Raw genomic sequence first — 12,673 nt, 5'->3', positions numbered from 1 at the left:
CACAGTGCATATGTTATATGAGGAAAACAATGGCTGTTATAAATGTTCTGTTTACAGAAGAGTGAAATTGGTACATAGTAATTCTTGGAGGTGAGAACAAGATATTGTCCAAGAAATTAAAATAAGGGAAATAATAAACAAGCAATCCCATTAAAAAATGGGCAGAAGACCTGAGTAAACATTTTTCCAAAGAAGACATACAGGTGGCTAAAAGGCACTTGGAAAGATGCTCAGCATCATTAATTATTAGAGAAAAGGAAATCAAAATCACAATGATATATTACATCACATCTGCCAGAATGGCTAACATCAAAAAGTATAAAAATAGCAAGTGCTGGAGAGGATGTGGAGAAATGGGAACCTTTGTACACCGTTGGTGGGAATGTAAATTGGCACAGTCACTGTGGAAAGTGGGGCTTCCCTGGTGGCTCAGATGGTAAAGAATTTGCCTGTAATGCAGGAGACCTGGGTTTGAAATTTCCACTGTGGAAAACACCATGGGATTTCCTCAAAAAACTAAAAATAGAACTACTAGATGACCCAGCAATTCCACTGCTGGATATATATCTGAAGAAGACAAAAAAATCAACTTCAAAATATGCATGCACCGCAGTAGCAGTATTATTTACAACAGTCAATATATGGAAGTTTATACCAGTATTATTCATAATATCCAGTATATGGCAGCAACCCAGGTGTCCATCGACAGAACAGATGAATGGATAAAGAAGATGTGATATATACACATACACATGCACAGTGGAATACTACTCAAACCTAAAAAGGAATGAAGTTCCGCCATTTGCAGCAACATGGATGGACCTAGACAGTATTATCCTTATGAAATAAGTTAGACAGAGAGGAATAAATATTATGTTATTTTACACATATCACTTATACATGGAATATAAAAATTTAAAACAAATAAATATATATAACAAAACAAAAACAGACTCACAAATATAGAAAACAAACTAATGGATACCAATGGGATGAGAGAAGTGGGAGGGGCAAGGTAGGGGTGTGGGATTAAGAGATACAAACTACTATGTATATAATAGATAAGAAACAAGGATATATCACATTGCACAGGGAAATATAGTCATTCTTTTATAATATCTTTAAAGGGAGTATAACCTATAAAGATATTGAATCATTATGCCAAATACCTGAAACTAATATAATATTGTAAATCAACTATGCTTCAATTAAAAAATATAAATAAGGGAAACAAGATTGCCCTCCAAAAAAATCAAACAAATGAAATTACACATATCCGGAATAGACATGACCACTGGTGGAAATGAATTAAGAGGTTGTGTGAATAAACGTTTGGTTGAGACGTACAGAAACACCTAATATACTACTCACAGTGACCTGGAAACAATCTCAAGGAGACCAGCCTGATGGTTTCATCAGCAAAATCCTGATCTGTTCTACTGGGCTTTGTCTGGATTGACCTTGTACTCAGACTGGTGATGGTTAACCCAGGGTGGGAAAGGAAGTCAAGGACCTTGAGTTGGGCATGTTTATCCAACACGACTCTTCTGTTGTGAGGCGGTTATGAGTCATCATGCTTCCCAGGCCTGGATGAGATCTCTCCCAAAACAACACCCCTTTCTAAACTTTTATTTCACGTTCACCAAGTAATCTTTTGATTATTCTATTTCCCAGGTACCTCACTATCAGAAAAGACGATGCTCTGGATATGAGTTACAGGGATGCAAGAACGTATCCACTACTGCAATGTATTGTAAATGAAGACATAAGAATTTGGGTTTATAAATGTCTGATGTCACCCTGTTTGTTTAACCTATATGCTGAGCACATCATGAGATGCTGGGCTGGATGAGTTGCAAGCTGGAATCAAGATAGGTGGGAGAAACATCAACAACCCTGAGGTTGTTATGGATGATACTACTCTAATGGCAGAAGTGAATAGGAACTAACGAGCCTCTTGATGAGGATGAAGGGGGAGAGTGAAAGAGCCAGCTTAAAACTAAATATTTAAAAAAACTAAGATCAAGGCATCCAGCCCCATTGCTCCATGGCAAATAGAAGGGGAAAATGTGGAAGTGGTGACAGATTTCCTCTTCTTGGCTCTAAAATCACTGTGGATGGTGATTGTAGCCATGAAATCAGAAGACGATTGCTTCTTGGTAGGAAAGCTATGACAAACCTAGACAGTGTGTTGAAAAGCAGAGATATCACTCTGCTTCCAAAGGTTTATAGAGTCAAAGCTATGGTTTTTCCAGTAGTCATCCCTCAATGCGAGAGTTGGATCACAAAGAAGGCTGAGTGCTGAAGAATTGATGCTTTTGAACACTCTTGAGAGTCCCTTGGACAGCCAGGAGATCAAACCAATCTTAAGGAAAATCAACCCTGAATACTCCTTAGAAGAACTGATACTGAAGCTGAAGCTCTAGTATTTTGGTCATCTGATGTGAACAGCCGACTCTTGGAAAAGTCCCTGATGGTGGGAAAGATTGAGGGCAGAAGGAGAAGAGGGCGTCGGAGGATGAGATAGATGGAAGGCATCACCAGTGCAATGGACATGAATTTGGGCAAACTTCAGGAGATGGTGAGGGACAGTCGGGAGGCCTGGCGTGCTTCAGTCCACAGGGTCACAAAGAGTTTGGCATGACTAGGTGACTGAACAACAACATGAATTTCTTACAAGTGTGGTTTCTACAAGTCAGTTTCCTTGAGACAGAGGAGCTCTGGAAGAATTGGTATGGCGATGTTTCTGAACTTCCAAGGGCAAGAAGAGAGCCAGGCTCGTACTGCTGTTACTCCGGGAGGGTGTGCAGGGGTTGTCAGCCAGGTGCCATCTCTCTCATCACCCTTCTTTTCAACTTCAAAAACAAGCTCAACAGTTGGCTGTGAAATGCCAGGAAATATGTAAATGTCCAAGAGGGTAAGGAAACTTCTCAGAAGACTAAAAGTCAGTAATGAATCAGGTGGGATAAAAATTGTAATGGATCCTTGAACCCTTTACAATTTCAAGGCGGCAGGCTTCTCAACTATGTGCAAATAGTAACATCATTCATTAACCTCCTTTGTCTGGAGTGCCCTTTCTATTAACTTGCTGCCAACATTTCAGATAATAGCAGCAATTATGGTGTAAAAATTTTTTTTTCTTCCGGTTCATTAAGCTGGAAATGTTTTGTTTCTTTCATATCTCAATTATGTTTTGTTTGCCATCTAATTATCCATGTTAACGTTTTAAAGTGGGCCGGAGAATAGATTTTTATTTACATGGCTTGCAGTTGTGTCATAAAGGATAATTTCTTTTCTTCCAGTTGAAAAAAGTGAGAAACAGGCACTTAGGACCTGATGGTTGTCTATTGGGCTTCACCTGTGGCTCAGCAATAAAGAATCTGCCTGCAATGCAGGAGCTGCTGGAGGTGAGAGTTCAATTACTGGGGTGGGAAGATTCCCTGGAGGAGAAAATGGCAACCCAATTCAGTATTCTTGCCTAGAGAATCCCTATGGATTCTCCAGATTTGGGACGACTGAAGCAGTGGAGCATGCACACATGCATATGAAATTATATATTAGGCAGATTACCATTAAAAAAAATCAAGGACCAGCAACTTAAAAATCTTAATACAATGATGGAATGTAGCCTGATATTTGTGCAGAACAGCTCATCCAAAACGATGAAGAAATCTGTTCTATACTGTCACATATTGTTCTTATTTACACAGCTTCAGTCAATCATCTGATGGCCAGCGAAGTGTTAGCAATAGCAAATATTTGGTAGAAGTTAAAGGTTTACTACATATTTTTACACATAATCTTCACAACAGGTGAGGAGATAGAAGTTTGGATAGTTTAAGGTCTTTGTCATGGATGCACAGACAGCAAAGAGTCACTTTAGAAATCAGGATTCATTTACATCTTCTCCCTCCGAATTCAGTACTTTTTAACACGCTGCTTCCCAGAGTGCTTCACATATTCACAGAAATTCTCAGGAGAATGCTGCCTTAAACCACGTGTCGGATGGACTGACCCCAATGCATTTGTGTTGAGGCTGGTCTAGAATGGGATGTGGCTCATTCAGGGTGTTACTGGCCTGGGAGCCCCTGATGATCTGGGGGGGAGTTGAGGGAGGGCTGACATGAAGTTGGGAGCTACTGTCTCAGATCTCCTCTTCTCTAGGAGGTTGATATTATGCAGGTTTGGAATGTGCTAGCAAATGTAGCAAAGGAAGGAAATGATTTTAATGAAATAAAATGAACAAAGGCACTGGGTTTTTAAGGAACTCCAGCTGTCAACAAACGACTTACTGAGATTTCGTCTACATAACAAATGGTTTCCAAATCAGCTGAATTATACCCAAGTCGGCCAAAGTTGTTTTTCACACATCACTTTGTCCTTTAATATTCCTGCAATGTGACTCCATCTAAGTCTTACAGTATTAGTAGGACTGTGTTTTGCTGTTTGAAATCTTCATGACCTTCAAACTGAAAGACACTTGGTCTTCTTTTCTAATCTCTGAACACAGTAATTCAATAAGACAAGAATTCTTACACAGTAGTTCTGGCATGTCCATCCCTACCTGATTTCCACAGTCTACCCTGCTGAAGGGACAGCTCCTCAGACTTATTTACTAAAGATTTACGAAGTGTCTATTTTTCCAAAAGCTGCTCCATTGATGAGGTGATGTATGTGTGTCTGAGATAGAATTAAAAGATTACATAATTGATTGCTGCATTAATCACTGAGAAGACTCTAAGAACCTCCTTACAATACAGAAGCATAAGTGCTGGGGGAACATAGGTAATGAGGTTGTGCCTTGTCATTCACTCTTAACCAAAGCACTCACTGTATTATAATTAATATCTGAAATTTACTGACTGTACTAAACTTTCATGTCCATAATCTCTGACAAAGGTAATGAAGAGTAGTTCAGTCAGTTCAGTTCAGTCACTCAGTCGTGTCCGACTCTCCGCGACCCCATGAATCACAGCACGCCAGGCCTCCCTGTCCATCACCAACTCCCGGAGTTCACTCAAACTCATGTCCACAGAGTCGGTGATGCCATCCAGCCAGCTCATCCTCTGTCGTCCCCTTCTTCTTCCGCTCCCAACCTTTCCTAGCATCAGAGTCTTTTCCAGTGAGTCAACTCGTCACATGAGGTGGCCAAAGTATTGCAGTTTCAGCTTTAGCATCAGTCCTTCCAGTGAACACCCAGGATTGATCTCCTTTAGAATGTACTGGTTGGATCTCCTTGCAGTACAAGGGACTCTCAAGAGTCTTCTCCAGCACCACACTTCAAAAGCATCAATTCTTCGGCAATCAGCTTTCTTCACAGTCCAACTCTCACATCCATACATGACCACGGGAAAAACCATAGCCTTGACTAGACGGACCTTGGTTGGCAAAGTAATGTCTCTGTTTTTTAATATACTATCAAGGTTGGTCATAACTTTCCTTCCAAGGAATAAGCGTCTTTTAATTTCATGGCTGCAATCAGCATCTGCAGTGATTTTGGAGCCCAAAAAAAGAAAGTCTGACACTGTTTCCACTGTTTTTCCATCTATTTCCCATGAAGTGATGGGACCAGATGCCATGATCTTTGTTTTCTGAATGTTGAGCTTCAAGCCAACCTTTTCACTCTCCTCTTTCACTTTTATCAAGAGGCTTTTGAGTTCCTCTTCACTTTCTGCCATAAGGGTAGTGTCATCTGCATATCTGAGGTTATTGATATTTCTCCCAGCAATCTTGATTCCAGCTTGTGCTTCTTTTACCTAACTTTAAATTTAGACTCTTTAAAATAAGAGAATGCAGAATCAGAAGAACAAAAGAAATCTGAGATATTATAGAGGGGTCATTCAAAAACACTCCAAATGTAACCCATGTCATTCAGGCTGCTTAGTCATGTCCAGCTCTTTGAGACCCTATGGACTGTAGCCTGCCAGGCTCCTCTGTCCGTGGAATTTTCCAGGCAAGAGTACTGGAGTGGGTTGCCATTTCTTCCTCCAAGGGATCTTCTGGACCCAGAAGAAATGCAGGTTGAACCCATATTTCCTGCATTGACAGGAGGATTTTTTTTTTTTTTTAACCAGGCCTTCTTTCAAAGTGTCTTTCATCCAACTCCAGGAAATAAGTCTGTGACCCAACCAATTCTAGTGAATATCTGCTTGACCAAAACCAGAATATGAAACTAGAATACTCCTATGACAGACTAGTATGCTGAACTGAGCATTCATTCATAATTATCAATAAGATGCGTCAAAAAAGAGTTAGGGACTTCCTTGGGGATCCAGTGTTAAGAATCTCTGCTTCCACTGAAGGGCGTGAGGGTTAGATCCCTGCTTGGGGAACTAAGATCCTGCATGCTGCACTGCATGGTGGGCCAAAAAGAGAAAGGGTTGTAGTTCTCTTTGATTTTAAAGGGTTTTTAATAAAAAATACTTTTAACAAAAAGTAATTTGCCATTATGCTGTCCTGATTTCATTGCTGAGACACAGATAATGGTCTTACTAAGATCTGTACTTCCAGTGCCTTAAGTAAAGACTAGCCCATCAAAAGCATTTGATAAGTATTTGACGGATGAACAAATACATGAAGAAATGATGGGGAACTGAAACAAAATAAAGCTATTGTGAAAAATACCACTTGAGAAATACAATTTGGATTCTTAAAGATGCAATTTTGGTTTCATTAAAGTTCTATATTGTTCTCTTCACTAAATAAGAATTGTGTGGTCTGCTAATAAATAATTCACTCCTAAACCCTAAAGATCTTTGACAGTCAAGCTTATTCACTAAACTTATTTGCAAACTTATTTGGAGAAGAATGCTCTCAGGCATGCTGAACTTTATTCTGGGCATTCCACTGTTGATTTTCCACTTAGGGCATCCTAGTTGACATCTTGTTTTAGTTTTCAGGCATTTCATGGTGAAAAATTAATACCATGTCACCTATGCTTTTCTTTAATCAAATCAAACAAGTCTACTAAAATTTATTAAAATGCCATACAGAGGACCCAAGAAGTAGTAAAGATAGAAAAGGAAAAAGGGGGGAAAAAACCCCATAGTTTATCATTGAGAGATATACCAATATCTCTAATATCATGTAGAGATATTGTTTCAACTAAAAATTTAAAATGCCTTGAAAACTTACCCAGCACCATGTAAACATCACAGTTAACATAGCACATGCAAATTCAATGGGATTAAAATAAAGTTACAAGAAAAAATAAGACTGAGAATCCACCTACAAAAGAGTCACAAAGCATTTGTTAAGACGGGTGACCTATTCCCTCAGCAGAGCATCAGGCTTGACTGTTCTCATTCCTATCGCTTTCCAACACCGCAGAGTCACCTTTTAACACGGCTTCCTTAGAGGCAGGAATCTTCAGGCAAGTGGAAGATTTGTGACTTGTGAGCAATACTTACAACACTGTTGACTAAAAGAAGCATAAAAATTACTATGTGCTCCCTATAATTTGGTACAACAATGCTCTAAGGCAAGCACGAGTCTTGAGGAATTAAAGATTGAAAATGAAAAATGCCGAGATATGTAAGCACATAACCTGTAGCTCACCCAGCAGAATTTCAGTTTCCATCACTAACAGTGGTCTTTGGGGTTAAGAAACAGAGAAACCATAACCGTGATAGTTTTAATGAAAACATACAGAACTTAAAGTAGCTTTAAAAGAGGAAGATGTGAAAGAAAGGCAGAGGTAAAAAGGGAAACAATTTTTCAGAAGAAATTAAATTTCAGTACCATGTTTATGCAAATATTACTAGTGTTCATTGGAAGAAAATCTGTGACTTTTGGGGGGTACAATTCATGAAAAACAATTTTTTTTCAAGTGCACAAAGACTATATTTTAAAGAAAGAAAATATTTAATTGCTTTTCTTTACAACTATAGATTTGATTCGATATCTATTTTTTTAAACAAAACAAAATCCATCCCAAAATCATCTGATAAATCTGTTTCCCCCTTCCTTAGAACAAGATATTTAATCTAGAAAATCTGTAGGGTCCTTTTTGATCAAAATATTGTATATATTTTGCTTTTTGAATGGTGAAATCAATAAATATATAGTCATTCACTAAATAATTATTTTTGCATTTATTTAGATGCTGGTCACTATTCCATCACTGGAAATATAATAGGAAACAGGAAAAACGTGACTCTTCACCACCAATCTTATTGTCAATTGGAAAAATCAAGGTTGGGGTACTGCTTGCTATAACCAACAATCTCCACAAAAATGATGAAAACATAGCTATCAGGACAGAGGCATTGCCACTGTCTGAGACAGACAAGCTCCGTTTTGTTGTTGCTGCTAAAATATCATGTGTTTTTTTTTCCTATTACTTTGCAAAACAAATAAGTTCTAATTCAGAGCACTTCAATGAGGTTCTAAGTTCTCTGAGATCAGATGGCTGTCTGTTCCTACCAGGGTGCTGGATTGGTAGTGAAATAGCTCTTGAATAAAACAATCCAAATGGAAGCATCCATACTAGTTATTACCATTTTCTAAGCCTTTTACCAAAATAACTAACAACTGATCATATAGGTAGAAAGGGAATGAAGTTTTGAATGGGGCACATGCTTCCCTCTAATCTTTGCAACAGCTCTGAAAGGAAAATAAGTAACAGCCTTTCTTTTCATGTGAGAACAGGCCGAGAGAGTGAAGCAATTCCATTAAAGTCATGTTTCAAGAAAGTAGTGAAATGGATTAAAACTTGAGTTTGCCTGGTTTCAAATAACCATGTTGTTTCTACTACACAGTGCTTCCTCCAGTAAGAGGAAGCCTGGAAGCCGTGTTTACCAGTCCATTCTGTGGAACAATGATGAGACAAAATGTTCCACAAGCATAGATGGATTCATGCCACGGTCAAGTAACTTTGGGAAATGCTGAGCATATTAAAGGCAGTGAGGTATTATGTAAAAGAAATGTTTAATTTTATTTTATCTTTTCCTCAAACTCATCTGACTACCAAACCCAGATTTTTGCTTACATTTTAATACTTATTAGCATCTCTTGAAACTAAAACAATTTGACACGTACTTTTTCCTTCAGCTTTTTGGTTGAGGCTCAGGGCGTGTGGGATCTAGTTCCCTGACCGGGGATTGAACCCCTGCCCACTGCATTGAAAGTGTGGAATCTTAACCACCGGGCCTCCAGGGAAGTCCTTGGCATATGATTAAATGACTGAAAAAAGAAAAGATAAATGAATGAGAGCTTTAAAGTAGAAATTCGGTTTACAAAGCAATTGAAATAAAAAAGCTAGTAGTTATGAGGGAAGCATCTGAAAAAAGTATAAGATCCAATCTGTTTTCAGTGTAGCTGAGAGATGGGGGCATTGGGTGGATGGATGGAGTCACAGGCAAAAGGGGAAACAGACATAAAATAATACACACAGCATATTTTCAGTACAAGTTTTTAGTGATTAATATGGGCTGAAGTTGAGAAGATTTTGAGAGAAAAGAGCCTTAGCTGGATTTCAGTGGAAGATACTGAGAAACAGAAACATGTTTGGAGGGAAGTGAAGAAAAGATTCTCAGAACTACCCAGGGAAATAAAACAGGACAGGTAGGATTGGTCCAGATTATAGACAACTGTATAGAAACCATACCAGCATTCTGTCAGTAATTATGGAAAGAATGATTAAGATCTGAAGGATAGTTTTAGAAACTCAGTTTGGATAAGTATGATGATTTTGAATTTTACAACTGGTAACAAATGCTTGTCTCGGAGAAGGCAATGGCAAGCCACTCCAGTACTCTTGCCTAGAAAATCCCATGGATGGAGGAGCCTGGTGGGCTGCAGTCCATGGGGTTGCTACGAGTCAGACACGACTGAGCGACTTCACTTTCACTTTTCACTTTCACACATTGGAGAAGGAAATGGCAACCCACTCCAGTGTTCTTGCCTGGAGAATCCCAGGGACGGGGGAGCCTGGTGGGCTGCCGTCTATGGGGTCACACAGAGTCGGACACGACTGAAGTGACTTAGTAGCAGCAGCAGCAACAAATGCTTGTCTAAAGAATCCGTTGAACCTCTAAATCATCCTTGCTCTACCAGCATTCTGGAGTTGAGAATCTACCTCTTCAGATTACAGAGAAGTACAGCATCTATGAATTGAGGATAAAATGGTGCCAAGGAAAGGAAGTATAAAATGGAGAGCAAGGCAAGGACATGAATTCGCACATCTGACTGCAGAGCAGTTTCGGTTTGAAGACGTCTATTTAAAATAGTTAAGACAAACAATCAAAAGCCTCTTTAACTTTTTCTCTGCCGCAATTTAGCCAGTACCTTTTGTAAACCACTATGTTTCTGATGGCCCACTGGATAAAGAATCCGCCTGTAACGCTGGAGACCTGGGTTCCAATCCTGGGTGGGGAAGATCCCCTGGAGGCGGGCACAGCAACCCACTCCTGCCTGGCGGGCTGAAGTTCAGAGGGTCGCACAGAGTCGGACACGACTGAAGCGACTTACTTAGCACACACGCCTGTTACTTTTAGAGATCGTTGTCAATAAAGAGACAAAAAACATGGGGAAAAAAGAATATTACACTTCTAAATGACAAACTTTGACAAAATCATATGGGAAAGGATAACAGAATAGGATAAACTTTCCTGGTTAAAACAAAAGTGGCTTGCTAGAATCCTACCTCTATTTCCCGTTTTATTATTTTTCTTATTTATTAGTATTTTCACTTTGATTATGGTTAAATTCCACATCTGTTTGAAAAGTGGGTGGTGCTGGGATTAACGTCAAAGATCCTGTGTGCCTAGTCACTAAGTCGTGTCCAACTCTTCTGCGACCCCCATAGACTGTAGCCCACCACGTAGCTCCTGTCCATGGGATTTCCCAGGCAAGAATACTGGAGGGGGTTGTCATTTCCTTCCCCAGCGGATCTTCCCAACTCAGGGATCCAACCCGCCCCTCCTGCATTGCAGGCGGATTCTTTGCCACTGAGACACCAGGGAAGCCCATCAACTTCAAAGATATCAACTACAAATAAAAGAAATTCCACAATGAAACCCTAGGGTGACCAAATATGCAACATTGATTTGGGGTAAAATTTTGATTTTGAAGATTACACTATATTTCATGAGCACCTCTGGCCACGAAAGCACGCTGGCATATTTAAAAATATAGAAGAGGGGGAAAGAAGCTTTTCCCCAAAGTCAGGCGCCCCCTTTAGGCACAGAAAGTCGGAGCAGGGAGAATGAAAAATACCGAGGGCAAAGATTATCTATCACTCGGTCGCCAGCAAGCGGAGCCAGAAGATAACGTGGCGACTCTCCCGCCACAGAAGAATCCCGGAGGGATCGAGAGGCGGGCCCTACCTCGGGTACAGACTACCACTCCCAAGTCCACCCTGGGCTCAAGAGCTGGGCGGCCAAAGAGGCTTAACGCGCAAGGCATTATGGGACTCGTAGTCTTTGTTCCCTTCAGCTCTTTGGAGGCGGGGAACTCCTGCTTTATGTAAATACGCGGCCCTTCCAGACCCTGTTCCCTTTCCTCCCTTTCCCTCCCCCTACGTTCTTTCGCCGAGAGTTTGAAATTCCCGCAGAGCGGCGCCCGAGGCCGGAACCCTCGCGAGAACTCAGGTCTCCGCGCCGCGATCTCCTCTCTGTCTCCCACCTCCCCGCCCTTCCCCGCCCCTCCCCTCCCCTCCCCGGTGAGTGGGGCTCCGTGTGCCTGCCCGGGGGAATGCGCAAAGCCGGGCCTGCGCTGCCGGAGCGGAGGAGGCAGAGGCAGAGTCGCGTGGGGAAGGACCCGGAACCGCGGCGCAGGCAGTGGCTGCGTTTTACGCGCTGAGCAGTCGGCCGGGTCTGCAGCCGGCGAAGGTGCTCGCGGGGTCGGGGGGGGTGTGGATCTGAGCTGGCCGGGGCGGTCGCAGGCGCAGGCCCGCGAAGAGGCAAGCGGCTTCCGCGGGGCGGAGGGGAGCGCGCCCTGCCGGTGGCGGCCGTGTCTCCCGGGAGATGCTGTGAAGGACTCGCGCGGGAGGAGCTCGCGCCTCGCCTCGCGCGCCCCACTGGACTCTGCGGCCGCGGCGGCTCCGTCACCCGCCCTGCTCTGGTAGGGGGAAGGGAAGCAGGGGGTTGGGCCGGGGCGGCGGAGGGTGGGTCGGCGCGGGCTGGGCCCGGAGCCGCGGCCCGGCTTCTCCCGCCTCGCCGGGCCTAGGCCATGCTTATGGCCGTTCAGCGCGCGGCGGCGGCTGGACTCGCGGAGCCGGCGCGAGGGAGCGGAGGCGGGCGTTGGCGGGGGCGGCACGCTCCAGGGCTCCGGGAGTTTGTTATATAACCTCCTTCTCTGCCGAGCGGCGGCACATGGCGGCGGAGAGGCGCCTCGGGGTCCAACCCCCGCGCCTGACGCGCCGGCAGCCGGGTCCTCACTCAGTCCGGGCGGGCCTGGACCGCGGCGCCTCTTCCCCACGGTCTTCCGATGCGGTTGAGACCTTGGCGAGCCTCTCCGCTGGGCAGCCTGCTGGTACTTGGGGTCTCTGTTACGTTGATGGGTGCTCCGCCTGCTGCCGGGCATGGCTGTGATGAGTCTCGGGCGGAAAGTTTGACCGGTGACTTGAAAAGTACAGTGAATTGGTCCGATGAAGGGCATTTGAGATAACTGTACATCTTGGAGTCGGTATTAATTTGCCTTGTCTTGTGCCACCTGGAAACTTGAGGACGAT

At 42.7% G+C, this 12,673-nt stretch overlaps 1 protein-coding gene across 3 annotated transcripts in view; it reads left to right on the top strand.

Moving 5' to 3' along the window:
• Positions 1-11,648: 11,648 nt before the first annotated feature.
• AHCTF1 (AT-hook containing transcription factor 1) overlaps positions 11,649-12,673 on the top strand; it is an 86,506-nt gene continuing 85,481 nt past the window's right edge. The window contains exon 1 of one of the 3 annotated variants that reach the window (XM_055419745.2): positions 11,649-11,831. The gene's annotated coding sequence lies outside the window, so the exon portion shown is untranslated. The other 2 variants (XM_055419747.2, XM_088845510.1) reach the window with 2 other exon arrangements.

This window comes from Moschus berezovskii, chromosome 17, assembly GCF_049115385.1.
Source record: "Moschus berezovskii isolate FMDL1 chromosome 17, NW_MosBer_1.0, whole genome shotgun sequence".
NCBI lineage: Eukaryota > Metazoa > Chordata > Mammalia > Artiodactyla > Moschidae > Moschus > Moschus berezovskii.
This window is presented reverse-complemented; position numbering and strand designations above follow the sequence as displayed.